Genomic DNA, 18,379 nt, shown 5'->3' with positions numbered 1-18,379 from the left:
CCATACAAGAAAGCAATGGCCACAGATCAGTTCTGAAAACTCAGGGGTTTAGCACAGCAGAATTTTGTCTGTCAATCTCGCGAAGTCCAGTTGGCTAGAGTGATGGTGCCTGTGTGTGTTGGGCTCCACGGCATCCTCAAGGTCCCATGCTGACACAGTCATCTTCCATAGATAGTTTCCAAAGTTACTCTGGGTGTTGGAATCCAGCCAGCAAACTGGGGAAGAGAGAGGGTGGAGGGTCATGTGAGAGGTGCTTTGGGACAGGACTACAAATCGTGTACCTTTCTTTTGCCCACATCCCATTGGCCAGTACTCAGTCACATACCCATACTTAGAGTGCAAAGGAGGCTGGGAAATGTAGTCCAGTGACACACTAATAAGATTTGGTGAAACCACTGCGCAGTCCTTGCTATACCCAATTAATTTGGAACAAATTCTTCACATGTTTCAGGGGAACTTGATCTATACTGCACGCAACTTAGCAACAGGTAACAGTAATAAATCTGATGATAGATATTAGATTTTTAAATACTTTCAATTAATTGCTTTGATTCCCCAAAATAGAAAAAATTGGAGTACAGTGACAAGGTATAATGCAATATACTCATTCAGAGCCAAGATCATGCCCATTTTGCTATCCACTATATCCTGACAACACCTCATTGGTAAATGTATGTGCTCAAGAAATATTTCTTGTATAAATACCAGAAACCTCTACCTTAGACTCAAATTCAGAAGTGTCTAGTCCCATCACTTAGAAGACAAGAAAACTTTTTCTGGTAGACCAAGACCTACTTCTTTGGCTTGAGGGAAGCATAAAACTGGCTTCCATGTCTTCTGCATCTCACAGGTCCCTAAAATTCCTAAAAACAGACCTGGAACCATAGACGAACCCAAAGCCCATAAGTTTCCTGTGGGTCCAACAGTCTCCAACCCATCATCTTAAGCAAAGACAGGAGCTGGAGCATGGGCTCTGGAGCCAGGAATCAGAGTTTGAATCTGATTTTACCAATTACTATAATGTGACCTGAGGAAACATGGTTAACTTCTCAATGGTTCCATTTCACTCTCTGCACATTATTTCTGGAAGGATTAAAATAATTAATAGTTGTAGGGGCGCCTGGGTGTTTCAGTTGGTTAAGCGTCTGCCTTCAGCTCAGGTCATGATCCCAGGGTCCTGGGATAGAACTCCCTGTGGGGTTCCCTGCTCAGCAGGGAGGCTGCTTTTCCCTCTCTCTCTGCCTCTCCCCCAACTCATGCTCTTTCTCCCTCTCTCTCAAATAAATAAATAAAATCTTTTAAAAAATAAAAATAAAAAATAAAATAATTAATAGTTGCAAGAGCACTTACAATAGAGACTAATAGTAAGCACCCAGTTAATATTAGCTGTAAATGATGGCACACATATGTTTGCAGGAGCTGAAGTTAAATTATGGTCAGGATTGCCTCATCCACAGTTTCTAACAGTCATGGGTATCTTCATCAGATCTGCCATGTTGTCAGAATTATGGCTCGCCTTTAAGGTGAACACTCCCTTTAATCCATTTGCCATCCAAGGTTGTAGGAATAAAAGCTAAACTTCAGAGAGTATTTACTATTTTCCATACGACTTACTGACAGTCACGGAAGTTTAAATATTTGCTCCAAGTATCACAGTAAATATGAGAGCTTTAACTTGAAGACGGAGAATCTTATACTAGAATCTGAGCATTTTTCAAGGGTTGGGCATGATGATTTCCTACAGGTTCTTGGAACAGCCAGACACATCACATTATCTTGGCAGCCTCCACAGCACCCAATGCATACATGCATATAGCAGAATCTCCCCAAGTAACCATAGAATAGATGGATACATGAGTGAGTGGATGGATGGGCAGTAACTTGACACATGAACCATGGCACAACATTTGCCCCCCCCCCAAAATTCAAATACCAGAAAATTTCATCACAATAAATTAAATTTAAAAACCTCTGAGTGCCTTATACTGGGATCGATTCAAGAACACAATTGGAGTGAATAGCATTAACAAGGAGGAGGCCATTCTGAAACAATTTGGAATGTTTTCACTTTCTTGGACTCCCTGATGGTGAAACAGGCACTTGATCGCTCAGCACACCTATCTGTTGAATATTCACACTGATGGAGGGGGTAGTGATGCAGAAAATACATAACATCAGATAATCCAAAGTCATTTATATTTGGCTCAGGAATGCTTTGCATAATAATTTTGCAGCTGATTGATCCTCCAGGGTTTGTTTGTGCTGATATTAAGGCAATTTTCATTCTGAGAAAATACTGTCGGGAAATAGTGGGGTGTATGGCTAAACATAAATGTAAGAAAATCATTCATTCATTCACTCATCAGATCCTAGATGAGATCTTACTTATGCCAGGCACTGTGATAGGTACTAAGGATGAAAAAGGAAACGAGCTATTTATTGTCTTTGTCCTGGAGATACTCATAAAGAAATAGAATTAATAGTCAGCCATATGTCCTTTCAGCCCTGTGAATACATATGCCACTGTGCCCCAGATTCAATACTTTCATCATGTCTGAAATAAAAGTTAGCTCAAATATAAGTATTTACAAACTCAGGTTATAGCATTTTTGCTCATGAAGAATTCATAATAATAGTAAATACATAAAATACTACTAGATTCTAGACTGTTCTAAATGCTTTAAATATGTTAGCTAATTTAGCCCTGACAAAAATACTTATAAAAAGTAATATCATTACTACACCCATTTTACAGATGAGAAAACTGAGGCTCCAAAAATAAGTTGGCTAAAGCAACAAAGCCTGTAGGTGGCAGGTCTAAGATTTGAATCTAGGCAGCCTGCCTCCATAGCCTGCGTTCTTATCACCATAACCTGCCACTCTCTCCCATCAAAATGCCACATTGAATGAGACTTAAAGAATATCAATGATCCTTGCAAAAAAAATTTTAATTGGATTCCAATTTTCACACCTAACAAAAACTAAATTTCATTTATTAGAAAACTTTAAACATATGTATGTCAAAAGATATTATTAAAAATTTCAAAGAAAAGTAATAACCAAAAGAAAACATTTGCAAAATATGTTACAGAGAAATAATTAGTATAACCTAATAGGAAAGTGAGGAAATGATATGAAGAATTCATAGAAGAAATTCAAATGGTCACTAAAATGTTAAAATGATGTTCAAACTCACTAGTTATCAAAGAATGGCAAATGAAAAAAAAATCAAACCATATATCAAATTAGCAAAAACCTACAAGCTCAACCACACTCTGCACTGACCTGGATGTGGAAGAACAGGAACTCTCAGACGTTGATGCTGGAAGCAGGAATGGGTTGAGCTGCTTTGGAGAGCAATTTGGCAGGATCTGGTAAAAGGGTGCACCCTGCAACTCCTCACTTCTGTTAACCTTGAGAAGGAATCTTTCCCTACAGAAACTCTTGTAAGGACACATATGCAAAAACATTCACTACGGCATTATTTGTAATTATGGAAAATCGGAAAGAACTTAAATACTCACCTCAAGGGAAAGGAATCAATGAAAAGAGATACTGTCCCAACCTAGGATACTAAAACAGGAACAAAGTCTGAATGAGTGTTGTATCTGTTTATTTCAACATCTGTATATAATGCCAAAAGGTAAAAAGTGTAACGCTACACAGGCACATGTGAAAAAACAGTATACACGGATACAAATATATGTGTAGAGAAATCAGAGCAAGAGTTGGAAGGGCACCTCCCAGAGGCACGAGAGTGATTGAAGCTGCGTACAGGCCCAGGTGAATGGAGTTGGAGGAGCAAAGGAAACTTCAACTTTGTCTTAGTTTTTCCATAAAATGGCTCACACAAATATGGCCAAAAAATAATTTTAAAAAATCAGTCTGGAGCAGCAAAAATTTGGTGTTTTTAATATCAACCTATCCACTTTGTATTTTAAAAATATTTTTCTAAGACAACAAAGACAAGGACATCCTCTTGGGGAGTGATATTTTTATTTAAAGTTGAATGTGAACTAATGTCCGTCTACTAGACGGCACATAATACTTCCTGCTTTTGATTATAATTACATGTCTGCGTGCCTTAGTTCTCGTACTAGACCAAGCTCTTTAAAGGTAGGATTCAAATCGATGTCAGCTTCGAAGTTCCTCTAATTCACACACACGCAAACGTGCATGCATGCACACATGGACACACATACACACACGTGTATATACATGCATGTACGTATACACACACACACATATACCCATTCCTGCAAAGTGTGCGTATGTTCATAAATTTATACAAAACCAAGCAGTATCTTGCATGTAGAGTACTTTCCATAAACATGTATGGAATGAATAAAGAGTTGGGATAAACTATTCTTTCTTTGAATAACTTGACCTGGTTATTTCTTCTGCTATAGCAAAACCAATTCTGATATGAATGGGCCAACAGGTGACTAGCCAATCCTGTCTTACTCAGTCAAATCATCCATTTCAGAGGTTATAAAATGTTTTTAGCAATTATTAGTTTTGCAAATGGCATCTTACTTTGAAGCATAAACAAATAAAACATAATAGGAGAGCTTTTCTGGTTAAGCAGGAAAAGTGGTTCTATATCATTTCCAAAGACACATACTTCTCCATCCCACGGTTCTGAAGAAAGCACCAGAAAACCCTTACAGTGCAGCAGAGTGTAAAACATTGCTGTATTTATGGTGAAAACAGCAACATGTTCCAATGCACCGTTAGCAAACAGCTCGTGCAAGGAGTGTTGATATTTTCCTGTGTCTTTTGCTGTTCTGTGCATTAACTTGGCCTTCCTTTCAGCCCCACCCTATCTCTCCTTTGAAACCATTGTCTCCTTGACATGAAAAATGTACTTCAGAAAGCCTAATGGCTAATTACATCAAAGGGAAGAAAGTCCAAACCTCGAACAAGGAATGATTAACTGCGTAAGCTTTAACGGAAGTTATCACACCCTCAAAACTACTCCTCTTCTTTAATAAAAATGTTTCCAGTAATTTATTTTCTGACAAAGTTTGTGTTCTCTGCCCAGGAGTGACTCCTGTTTTGTTCACTCCAGGGTTGTACCCTATCTAGGGCTGGCCCTGACCATGGGCAAAACAGGCAGCCACCTACATAATATGACTTATGCAAATACAGCACATTGAGGGAATACATACGAGGCCTCATGGGAGAAGAAATCCTGCTTGCTTCAATGGTGTTTCCCAAGTTGTGTTGCATGACATCTCAGTGGGCTTGCATGAAATGCAAAGAACAATGACAAGGTTACTATTTCCATGATCAAATAACCATGAGAAATTCTGGGCTAAACAAAAGTAGCAGGCTTAATTATCAACAGAGATTTTAATATTCTAAACTAGGTACCAGGAAAGATTATGTATGCATGTGTTTTCCTTCTAAAAGTGCCTTGAAAATAAAGACTATGTCTCTGAGAGTCAACAGTAGATCCCCAACATTTAGCACATTGCTTGCAATATAACAGACATTCAGTAATGTTCTTGAATAAATTAGTAAATCACTAACCACCATTGTTGTGAATAATGGTATTTTACATTCTACAATGACCTCAGTGCCCACGTCATAAGGTGCATCTTAACTGTGCTTCAAAAGAATCCCATAGAGATGCTTTTCCTTTTTTTTTTTAAGATTTATTTATTTATTTGAGAGAGAGCGCATGAGTGGGGTGGGCAGAGGGAGAGGGAGAAGCAGGCTCCCACTGAGCAGGGAGTCCGATGTGGAGCTCAATCCCAGGGCCCAGAGATCATGACCTGAACCGAAGGCAGACACGTAACCGGCTGAGCCACCCAGGTGCCCCCAGAGATGCTTTTTCTATTTCACATTCCTTATTGTCTCCCTCAGAACAGAATATTAGGCAAGACTCTTATGGCTGAGGCATCTTTCTACTCAGGGCAAGAGTCAGAAGAGCCTCTGTGTGTGACCTTGGGTACATTACTTGGTGCCCTAGCACAATCTTTCCCACTTCTTTCTCACCAAAAAAGCATTTTGGGTTAAGCAATGCAAAAGAGACAATATCTATAAGGAGATTACTGTTGAAACAAGCATACTGTGTGTCAAAAACGAACAAGGCTTCGGTGATCTCCTCTGGCCTTTTCCTGAAAACACAAGTTACTTATCTGAGGATGGGGTGGCCATTCCAACCAAAAGGAAGAACCAGCCTTAACCACACACCATCCCAAGGTAGGACAAACAAGTGTGGACTCTCCAAAGAGCAACTGCCAACTATCACAATTGTGTTCTTCTTCATTCAGTGTAGGGGACAATTCCAATTTTAATCAAACAGTCAATACCAGAAAGGTCAGGCATATCTGAAGATGAAAGACTAAAGGAAATCCTGTCAGTGTCCCAAATGGTTTCAGATTCCTTCCTTCAATTCTTTCCCATTCCCGTGGGCTCTGTCTTGACTTCAGTCATTTCTGCTTACAGGGCCTACATCTGCACATCGCTATGCTTCTTCAGAGGACTACCCAGATCCCTGCCATCAGATTGAGACAGTTTAGAAACAAAATCGACATTCCAGACTGTCTCTGTGGCATCAGGTGAAAGCTACCCTTCATAGGATTTGACCAGAAATCACACCCTTACATGGCCTCCCCCCTTCCCTGTCCAGCTCCCTCTTGTTCCCTGTAAGTATTTCTTCGGAGCACTTCCTTAAGCAATCACATGTACATGAATCCTTATCTCAGGGTCTGCCTCTGGGAAACTGGACCAAAAAGACTAACCCAACACAGTGTAAGAAGACAAAATAAAAACAAATGGGCTCTGTTCCCTTCACACAGAATTACAGCATGATCCTATTAATCCTGCACACAGTCCCTGGCAACACAACACCATTACTGACTTGGAGGATGGTTATGAAGGATACAGCACAGAAAACATATGAAAGAACACATTTTCAATGCAAGGTCTGAATGCTGTTTGACATACTTGGTGCAAAGGTAAAATCTGGAAAGTCTATAGTTGGCCCCTGGATTTGTCTTAATTATCATGTCATACTTCTCCCCTTATGGATCTTACAAGAGGCTACAGATTGCATTTACTCCACCTTACCACTTTATCCCCTTGTTTAATTTTATCCTGCCTTTACCTAAAATGTCTTTATTTCTAGAGACAAAAAAATTTCTGAACTTTATTAAAATGTTACATTAATGAATGGTCTCTGATCCTGATCCTTCATTCAACAAACACTTACTAAAACATACAGTAGTGCTATACTCCTCAAAAAAAGAGACAAATAAGGGACAAATAGTTCCTAGCCTCAAAAAACCAATACCATTGCTCTGTGAAAGACATTTCTCATCCTTCTGGCCAGATAAAGTGGAGACAAAATGTAGGTCTCAAATTCTTAAGTCATGAGCCTTCTTAAGTTTTCCAATTTCTCATTATCTAATCTATTTGTTTATGGGGGTTTCCTGTAGCATAGACTGACAGCATGGATGATGGCAATGGAGAGAGAAGATGGATATAAAAAGTGTGATAGGTTAGACCTAAAGCTGGATCAGGTGGTTGACGTTGGCTTAGAGGATGTTCAGGGTGAAGAAGAAAAGAAGTAAAGAATGATGCCCAGAATGGCTAGGGCCCATGAATAGATAATGGTGGTTCTTCCCAAGATAATGACTACTCAAAGCAGATTTTCAAAAAGAGGTAGAGGGCATAAGGGAGAGATAAGCTTGGTTCTGGATGTGTGTTGAGTCTGAAGAGTAATGGAATGTCTAGCCAAATGTAATACAAACATAAGTTGTAGGGCCTGAAACTCAGGAAGAGATTTGATGTCTTAGAGGCCCAGAGATAAAGAAGATCTCCCAGAGATAGTATGCAAAATAAGAAGGGTTCTGTAGGCAGAGCCCTCAGGAACAATGACATCTGAAGAAACGGAAGAGGAGGGGGATACTGTAGGTGACCTTGAGAAGAAGTAGCCGGGGAGATAGAGGACAATCGGCTGAGAACTTGTTGAGAAACCAAGGAAACATAGCATCTGGAGGAGAGTGTGTTCAACTATGCCAATTGCTGTTGAGATATCAGCGGTCAAATTTTAAAAGTGTCAATCGACATATAATGAACACTTACCAATCCTGACCACTCCCTTTCCCATATATGTTGAAAAAACATGTATCTGGCATTGTTCCCCTGACTCGCTGGCCAAGCCCTTAGAAAGAGGCCAGATCATTCACAACCTCTGTCTGCCATCCCTGACCTCCTAATCTTGTTCCTTTCTCTTGGGGCTAGTCTCACTACTAGAAATGTTCTCCTAATGAAGTTTTTTGTTTTTTTTAAGTTAGTTTAGGTTAGTTTTCCTCTTCCATAGAAGACTATGATTTCCCTCCAATTCGGATCTACATCCTGGAACTTTGTAATACTGATCACCTGAGATGGCATGCATGAAAGCATGAAAAGTGGTGCCCAGCATACAGCAAATGCTTAATAAATGCTAGCTGAATAAGAAAATGTTTGAACAGTTGAGATAGTCAAGATTCTAACTTTTTCATGTTTCAAAATATTTCCTTATGTCCAGAAAAGATTATTAATAACCTTAAGAGCTGTGTGTGTGTGTGTGTGTGTGTGTGTGTGTGTGTGTACATATGCCATTTATGACAATTGGCAACACAGAATGGTTACTGACTGGGAGGATTAAGTTATGAATGATACAGCACAGAGAAAACCTGAAAGAACACATTTTTAAATGCAAGGTCTGAGTGCTGATTGACATACTTTGTACGATAGTAAAATCTGGCAGGTGCATTAACTTGCACTCCTCTGATCTGTACACATCCACACTTGTCTTCTTAGGGTACTTGGTAATAAGCTTCTTTAAAGATCCCTGAGTAAGCACTGCAGATAATATCTGGAGTATGTAGCACTCAGTCCTTTTAGAATGGCTTTTTCCTGCTCCTTTCGTTTTCTTAAGGAAATGTCAGTTTAATCATTTCCTAATGCTTTGATAATGTGTTTCTTTACATAGCTGTAGAACACTCACTTCAGTGTTTTAAAAGCATGAATGTGGATGTAAAAGTGCCAGTTACATGAGATTACTTTTTTCCTAATGAAATAACCAAAGAGGAGTTTAAAGTTTCCTAAACTTATATGACATTTTCAGAGCCAATAATAAAGTTCTAGCCCTCCAGTGTGTCTCGTATTCAAAAGATTAACATTTCAATATCATATCCTGCTGGAATACAACCAATTATTGGAAAATAGGGAATTTATTTATCTGAGGCAATCTGTCATACATTAGGCGGGTCAGCCTCCAGGTGAGTGGAGAGTTTAGCAGCATTGGACAATAAAAAGGAGAGGGACGCTGGGACCAGATAGGTTGCGAAGGTACCATCATAGACCCTGATATGGGACTGACCTTAGCAGGGTTAACAGGGCTTTAACAAACTCATAAAACATAAAACATCGAACTCAGCAAGTGAGAAACAGAAGAAGCCAGGTGGCAGAAATCCTTGTGATGGGGGGGTGACTGTGTTTCTGCTCAATCTCTCTGCATATCCATCTCAATGGGGAGTCAACTTCGCCTTGGAGACAGAAGCCAAGTTTTATATGCTGGGACAATATGGCAGTGTAGGGAAGTGGAGTAAAAGGGGCAAGTGGCTTGTTACATGTGGCCCAGTATGGGAGTCAGAGCACAGCAGCAGAAGCCCAGAAGAACAGCAAGAAAGATGATGAGGTCATGGCCCAGACACTGTTCAGGAGAGACAGGAGGTCTGGCAAAGGCTAGGGAAAGTATCAATTTCTTGGTCAAGCAAGTTGAAGTTCAGGATAGCGCTATGAAAATTTACCACTCTAAATATGACTTGTTACCTAAAGTGAGAACCCACCACTGGGGTCAGGGAAAGTTCTGGGCACTTGGGGCTCACCCCAGCACTTGAGATTCGGAGATAGCGTCAGTGAAACTTATTCTAGCCCTCAACAAATATGGAGTCAAAAAAGTTAAAACGCATATGTTGGTAGGATTGGGCTAGGGAATGTGACAGGGTGGAGCCTGTCACGGAAAGTGGACAGGAATGGGGGGGTGACGGGTACTCATGTTCCCCTGCGTATTTACATGCGCTCCAGAAATCCCTTAGAATAGCATATTTTCCGTTAAGATAAAGAGAGAGAGCTGCATGAACACAGGCTCCTCTATATTGTTTAATCCATTATCATACTAAAATAGTTAAGCCATAATACTTTATAATACTTTTGTAACACTTTGAGGTACTACAGTTCACTTCCCTGCAGTATCTGAATCTCCAAGAAAGGCTCATTTTAGGATCTTTTTTGTCTCTCTCATGAGCCACTGAAATACAAGTGTGGCTACTTATGTTGGGTCTGAATTTCAGAAAGAAAAATGGAAACTTTTGCTTTTCAAATTGGCCTTTGGAATGGTCATGCGTTAGGCTTCATCAAAGCATGCCTCAGGACTCCCTGTTGATAAAAGTTAATGTAATCACAGCTAAGATTTTCTATCCCCCAAAATTTAAACAGCAAAATGAGCATTAACTTTCCCCTTACTACATCTCTCTCTCTCTCTAAAGGATGAAAGACTGTATTCTCAACACTTACATGTTTTGTAGTGTAGACGGCCATTTCCTAGAGAATTTTTTTTTCTTTTACATTCTGTCTTGATTGGCTTTCTAGAAGTATCAATTCTAAAGGATGTAGATCACATCTAAAGGATGTAGATCACCTTGCTTTCTAGAAGTATCACTTCTAAAGGATGTAGATCACTTCTAAAGGATGTAGATCACCTTGCATTCAAATGCAGGGGCCGTTAACCATGACTAGTTGACGTCCCCGAGATCATTTTCCTTATCTCCTTTGGGTTACATGTTGTTTGTCCCTCCAGATTTACTCTTGACCCTTCTCCACCCTTCTCTGCGCCCCAGGACCCTGACATCTGTAGACCACATCAACAGCTTTCCTTTCTTTCTGGCTTCCAGATGGGTTTAGCCAGTGGGAGTCGCTGGCAGGAGATCAGAGGGCAAGAGGAGAGAGGGGTTTGGTGTTTACTGCCCTGGCTCCTGCTCTGTGGAGCTCTGGTTGCCCATGGCTGCCTTGCTGCAGGGAAGACCACAGTCCCTGACAAGCAGCTTGGTTCTACTCACAGCTCTGTCCTCCTGCTCCTTCATCCCTAAGGGTGGAAACACCTCCTGGTTATTGCTGACCCCAGGATGTTTTCTCAGCCATTTGGCTTCCCTTGATCTTACCCATATCTTTGAAAATGGTCTCTTCATTCAACTCCTTTTAATTACCTTCTGAGAGTGTACCATCTGTTTCCTACTGGGCCCCTGAATGGTACAACCTCTGTCTATTTATTTCATGGTTCCCCAACACTTTCAGGATATGCTGATGAGCCAATATCACGAAGAGGAGATGCAACTCTTCCCTGGATCTCCTGAAAGGCTTGCAAAGCAGTCAGCTACAATTGAGGGTTAAAATGGAACCCGAGGATTATCTGTGGGTTTCAATTATCCTTGTTACCCTTATTCTATCTTGCACAGAGAATTGGGAATTGGTTATGTCAAGACTAAGTTGACACACATCACAGAAGCTATACAGCAGTCTATCTGCTCATTAAGAGTTTTTTACTGAGTGTGTCCCACTGATCTTCTACTTCTCAAAATGCTTTTGATGTGGGTTTAATTCTAAGTTCTGACAGAGAAAGGGTCTCACATCTTCAGTCCCCAATGTAATCTTCACATGACTGTCAAAAATGCAACTATTTGTCCCCAGGCTTAAAGTGCCTGCTCCAAAAAAGGTCAAAGATTCTCCCTAGGAACATCTACAACAGTCAAGCACGTAGTTAAGATCTTCATTTATCTCACGCTTTCCTTCAATCTCATGTTAATTTGAGCATCATACTTCCCTAGGCCCAATCTGTACCGAGCACATTTTGAAGACAGAGAATAATACACAGCTCTTTTCTTCTTTCTAAGATTGCAGGGCTACCTGCTGGGCTATAGAAACACTGATAGGCCAAATTTAAACCCCTAAAAGTGTAATGAACCATTTACCGTAATAAAAGTCACTTTTCTTTAATAATTTTCACATATAACTCTTAGAATGCTTCTTACTTCCATACTCAGTAGGTTATAATTTGATTTAAAGAACAAGATGAAAAAATAAAATCTTTTAAGAAGCAACAAAGAGCAAGTCTCTCCTTGTTAATGATCAAGAAAATAAAATGTTTCTCCACGTGTGGCATAGTTTTGTTTTGTTTTTTAAAAACTTTGGTCAAAAATTATGTAAATAATGTCTTTCATACTATATATCCTCTTATAAGTAATACAAGTTCAATCTTCAATTGCTTTTGGAATTGGAGTCTCCTTGAAATTCAGAACCTCTCTAGAAATACAGTTGTAGATAACAACACCATTGCTAATCATTTTTCACTAACGATGCTGCTGTGAGATGAGTAGCTATTTTCCCTGATTTAGGGAGGATTGGTAACTTGGCCAAAGTATGTTTTGAAATTTTACTAGAAGTTCTGCAATTTTGCTGTCATGTTTATGTTCAATCCGTAATTCATTTTCCTTCTCTCCTTCGCTTTTAAACTGCTAAATTTGAGATTAAAGCAAATTGTGTCATTCGCTTGGCCCTAAAATGAGCTGGAATTGCACAGGACCAGCTTCTTGAAGTGTGGGTTTTGGAGTCTCCAAACAGAGCTCCATTTTTAGTTATGCCCCTAGTTATGCAATTAGTTATAGAATAAATGAGTCTTTGTTGCTTTATGTTATACACACACACACACACACACACACACACACACATACACTCTAGGGTACATGCGACTGGGAGCACATTTAGGTCTCCATAGTTTATTGCCTTTGTGTGAAATAAACTACAATGTATAAAACAAGTGATAGTGGCTCTGACTGTTATCATGATGACTGTGCTTTAGGGATTCTGTACACAATCAATTAATTGCTTCCAAGCAGGGTGATTTTGTTGAGTTGCATTGCCAGATGATGACATATTTTTCACTCCAAATATGTGGAGGAAAAACATCTCCCACAATTGTTTTTTCTGTAAAAGAAACTATTTAAACATTTTGTGGAGGAGGTTTGCGAAAACCAAGCAGCGACAGCATAGTATAGGGCGATGACCCAAGAATTGGGTTCTAGCCCCAGCTTTGTTAGCAAACAGCCTTTTAACCTTGAGGAAATCAATAAAAACCTTTTGGGGTTCAGTTTTCTTGCTTGTTAAAAGAAGTTGGACTTAAATGATCCCTGGGTTTGCAACAATCTTTCAACATTATGATTCAACACTTGGTGTATATGGCATAGCAGTTAAACACCTGGCTTCGGGATCTCTGCCAGAGTGTAAATTCTCACTCTGCCACTTACTCTTGGTGAACTTGGGTAAGTTTCTTACTTTCTAAGGCCTAAATTCCTTATTAATAAAAGGGAGATTCAGTGGTGTGCTGGAACTGACTCACAGGGACTTGGGAAAGAACTGTGCACATCTCTTCCCAACTTTATGTTCAGTGACGTCAACCTGGTAGTTTGAATTGGCCACGATGGGAAAATTTACACCACAGAGAAGGAAATTGGCAAAAGCCACAAACAGAGCTCTCTGCTTTCCCTGGAGAGCCAGTTGTCAGACATTTACCAGCATAGCCCTGGAGATAAAAAGAATATTTATTTAAAAAGTGTTTTTGGGTGTTTTTATTATTATAGGAAATAAATCATGCAAATAATAAATCATGTAACACCATCCTAAATATATACTATGCTTTTCATAAGTATTATTTTCATTTTATTATAGGCTATCATCTATTTAAAAAGTTATAGGAAAATGTGATGCTATTCTTCCAAATCTTGCTGATTCTAAAACCAAGTAAAATTCTACTAAAATTTGCATGAGTTTCACTTTTGCTCAGTTACTGAGTTCCAAAACAAGAAAAAGAATTCCGTGTCTAATTCTGTTACAGTTCCTTTCTTAAGAGCTGCCCTGACAATTTTCCTCTTTACAATTTGAGAAAAGGTCTGTCCTCTTTGGTTCTAGAATCTGCATACACCTGGTAGCAGCCCCATGGCACATTTTTCCTAATGTGGGAAAATGTGACTAGATTACTTTGCGGTCAGCCCTGATCCTCATCTAACACTCCCCATCTCAGTCCTTCTTGTTGTTCGAGCCTGAAACCCAGGAGATCTCTTTCATTCCCTCCCCCCTTGCTTCTCGTCCGACTCAATTTCACTTCCAAAGTATCTCTCCAATCTGCTTCCCTTCCTTACTTCCTTTTCCATCACTGGTGTTCAAGCCATGGGTGCTGCTGTGGGGACTGCTGAAAAGTCTCCTCCCTGCTCTCCTCTGCCCGCCAGCCTCTGTTCTTCCAGCACACCCGTCTGCCCATGTCATTTCTCTGCTTGGAACCCATCAGGGCCTTCCCACTACTCCTGGGATGACAGTGTGACCTTCCCACAGGGTCCGACTCAGTCAGGCATTCTGCCTCCCACTGAGAGCTGTGCTTTAGGCTCTTGGACCTTCTTCCTGTTCCTTGAATGAGCCAAGCATCATTTGTCTGGAATGTTCTTCTCTCCCCCACCACCTCCTTCTTCACTTTATCCTAGATCCCACTCCAAGTATCATTTTGTCGGGAAATTCCTTCCTGACTCCAAGGCTCTCTTTACCCATACCTAGCAAAAGGTGTTCCGGTCCTTCAGAGCACATATCTGCTTGTAATTTTGCATTCATTCCCTTTATTAATTACTTGGCATCTCTCTTCCCCACTAGACTGTGAGTTCCACAGGCTAAATTTATTTAGCTAATCATGATATCCCCCTTCACAAACACACTGGCTGGCACATACTTGTCTGAATGAAGAAACAAATTGCTGGAATAAACAGTGGTCCACCCAGACAATGGAATAGTATTCAGCTAAAAGAAATGAACTATCAAGCCATGAAAAGACATGGAGGAACTTAAAACCATCTTACTAAATGAAAGAAGCCAACACACTGTAAGAAGGCTACATACTGTATGATTCCTCCTGCAGGACATTCTTGAAAAGGCAAAATTTTGGAGACAGTAAAAGATCTGTAGTCGGTCGAGATTTGTGGAGAAGGAGGGATGAATAGACAAGAGCATAGAGATTTTTGTAACTACCCTGTATGATACTATAATGGTCGATACATGTTACTATACATTTGTCAAAACCCATAGAAAATAAAATGACAAAAGTGAACTCTAATGTACATTGTGGACTTTGGGTGATAATGATGTGTCAATGTAGGTTCATTTTCCATCTTTCAGGTGTCATACCTTAAGTGTGACCTCCTGGGAGAAGTCTCCCCTGTTCACCAAGTCTAAAATGCCACTCCTCCCCTAACTACCCAATTTAAAATAGCTCCCTTCCACCCTGTTTTATTTTATTTATAGAATTTAATGATGTGACATAATCTTAGTCATGTATTTATTTTCTCTTCTTACTGTCTACCCACTAGATGGGAAATCCCATCAGAGCAGGGACCTTATTTGTCTCCTTCATTGCTGCATACCCAGCATTCAGGCACCTGGCACATAATAGTTGCTCAATAAATATTTGTTCAATGAATAGGTAAATGTGCTTTGCTGCTTTTTATTCTCTTGGATTTTTTTCCACATGTCTTTTATTTCTTCTCTATTTTCTCCCCCTTCCCCCCCCCCAAATTAAATCTGTGTAACATCTATATTTATCTCTAATATGGTTTTCTAGGGACCAAGGGCAGGCCACCCCAAGATTAGTCCCTTTGGCATGAAGATTATTTTGAGGTAAAAAGCAGTTGAAACCTAGCAGATTCAAGAAAAGCTCTTTACCTCCCCCTCTAACCTGCCTGAAAAGAATTTAGATTGAGGATACGCTCAGGGAAGAGACCTATCACCACAGAGAACTACATTATAATATAAAGTAGGTATGGTAGACGGGGAGGAATCAGACCTACTTGATCAAAGTCCTCCACGTCCCATTGTTTCAGAGTGTCCCAGCACACATTTGTTTACCAAACATTTACTCTGTTTTATTTTCCTGTGAATTACTTTCTCTTCCTTTAAAGTTCCAGATCCCTTCCCCTTCTCCTTAGTTCAGAATGACATATATACCTCATTTTGTCCCTTTGGGAATTTCCATGTCTATGTGGATTTCTCATAGCACAAAATTAAATTTGATTTTCACCTGTTAATCTGTCTCATGTCAATTTGATTTTTAGTTTAACTAGAAAGACCCATTAAAAGGAACAGGAAATTCTTGTTCCCTCAGAGTTTTGTGAAACTCAAATTTTTGTTAAGGTTTTGCACCCAGAAGGTGCAAAGGTTTTCTTAACAAAGCAACTTTTGGTTAAGAAAAATATCCTTATTACAGATATATAATAACTCTTAAAACATTTTTGATCCATAATTTTTACAAGCACCTAAAAACTTTTTGCATATTTTTGGGAAGGAGAAAATTTTCCATACTCTTCAAAACTCTTCTAGCTGGTCTAAGAATCAAATTGACATGAGATGGATTCACAGGAAAAAAAGAAAACAAAAGTTTAATAACATGTCAACCTCCTTCCTGTACATGGGAGAGACCCAGGAAAACTGAGCAACTCCCTGAAATGGCTGAAATCACCACCTGAAATACCATTTCAGCCTAAAGACAAAAAGGTGTTATAGGTGGGAAGTCAGTTATGGAAGTTGACCAGTAGGTCACCAGAAAAAGCACAAGAAACAATAAATCTCTCACGGAGATTTAAGTCCATATAGTCTCCACTGGTAACAGTCCCTGGAGATTAAAAGTCATCCCCTTCTTCCTGGGGGACAGAGGCTTGCAAATGAAGATTTCCCCTATGAGGTGTAAATGAATCTTACAAATGAATCTACTTGGTTTCCAGAGCTTCCCTGTGTCTGCTGTTTCTTAGAAATAGTCAGCTTAAAATAATTAACATGCCAAAGAGACATATTTTAGGGTGGCAACATTTGCTAACCTACAATATAAAGGAGCATAATCTAAGACAGATCAGAGTTGGTTTCACTCTGCTCTTAAGCAGTCGTGATGCCCTGAAAATATAACTTTTGGTTAATATAATCTGAGGTACATAGAATAACGCAATTGGCTATGTTTTTGTATTAACTGTGTTATTTAGAAAAAGAGTTGACATTCCCTAGCGTGTGCTAGACAGTAGGATACAAAAACAGGGCAACTGCTGCCTGCACTGGAGTCTATAGTAAGAGGAAGGGATTTCTAGGCTAAATTTTTCTTCATAATTAAAATACCAGTTTTTTTTCCTGATCCCTTCCATTTTGCATTTATTTATAGCTATATCTTCATAGATTTCCAAAACTCAAGATACATTGGGTTTCCAAACTTTTTTCAGTGTAGCATACCCTCCCCTCTTTTTCCTCTTTGAGATAATCATATGATCTCTTAGGAACTTGTTTTCTTTATATGCAAAATTGGAGAAATAGGATTTTTCCATTCAACTGAAGAATAATGGAAACAACACAATACGAACATTTAGAAGAGCAAAAACCAATAGCAAGATATTATAAAAGACCGAGACATTCTTCTCTTTTTGGGACAAGTTTCCTGAGAGTTGCTTTTTAATTCAAACAATCCACTAATCTTATTGCCACTTTTTTCTATTTTTATATTGCTGCTAAACTGTTGCGACAATTGTTCATTGACTCACCTATTCAATTGTTGCCAAATTCTTGGGCACTTACCATGCACAAAAACTGTTCGACTCAAGTTAGCACACACAAAAAATCACAGTTTTAAACTAGTACACCTTCCAACCATAAATATGTAAACAAAAAAAAAAGTTGAATATTTTCATTTAAAGAGATCTTTAAGTAAACACTCACTGATGACTAGTTCTTGAATATGCTAACTGGGCTGTAATGAAATGCAAATAACTATGTTAATGCAAATGTTAAAGCTACAAATTCAAACATAAAAAAGTCAAGAAATGCAAAAGTTAAGGTTCTCCTAGAAACATTAACTCACTCAAACTGTACATATAGAATATTTCCAATTACATGGAAGACAGCAAAATGCGATCCCTTAATGTACTATATGTACAACCTGGATAAGTTAATGCTGTTATGAGAACGTTAAATTTTACAACCTCTGACTTTGTTTTCAAAGTTACTGCCTGAATATTGCATCATTCCTATCCTTACAATGCTATTTTCCTAAAATAGAAAGAAAACAGAGGAGGAACAAATGTCACTGTATTTTCCATCAATACAGGATCCTGCCCTTAGACTATCTTTTAGTTAATAGGTGACACAAATACATGCTTGGACACTTTCTCGAGTTTTCCAATTGAAAAATTTCCACTTTGCTTGGATTAACTGGACGGCACCTTGAGATATTCTAGGTTAGAGATTTGTAGAAATATAT

This window comes from Ursus maritimus, unplaced genomic scaffold (assembly GCF_017311325.1).
Source record: "Ursus maritimus isolate PB19 unplaced genomic scaffold, ASM1731132v1 scaffold_9, whole genome shotgun sequence".
NCBI classification, from domain to species: domain Eukaryota; kingdom Metazoa; phylum Chordata; class Mammalia; order Carnivora; family Ursidae; genus Ursus; species Ursus maritimus.
The sequence above is the reverse complement of the archived record's forward strand: the minus strand, read 5'-3'. Positions refer to the sequence as shown.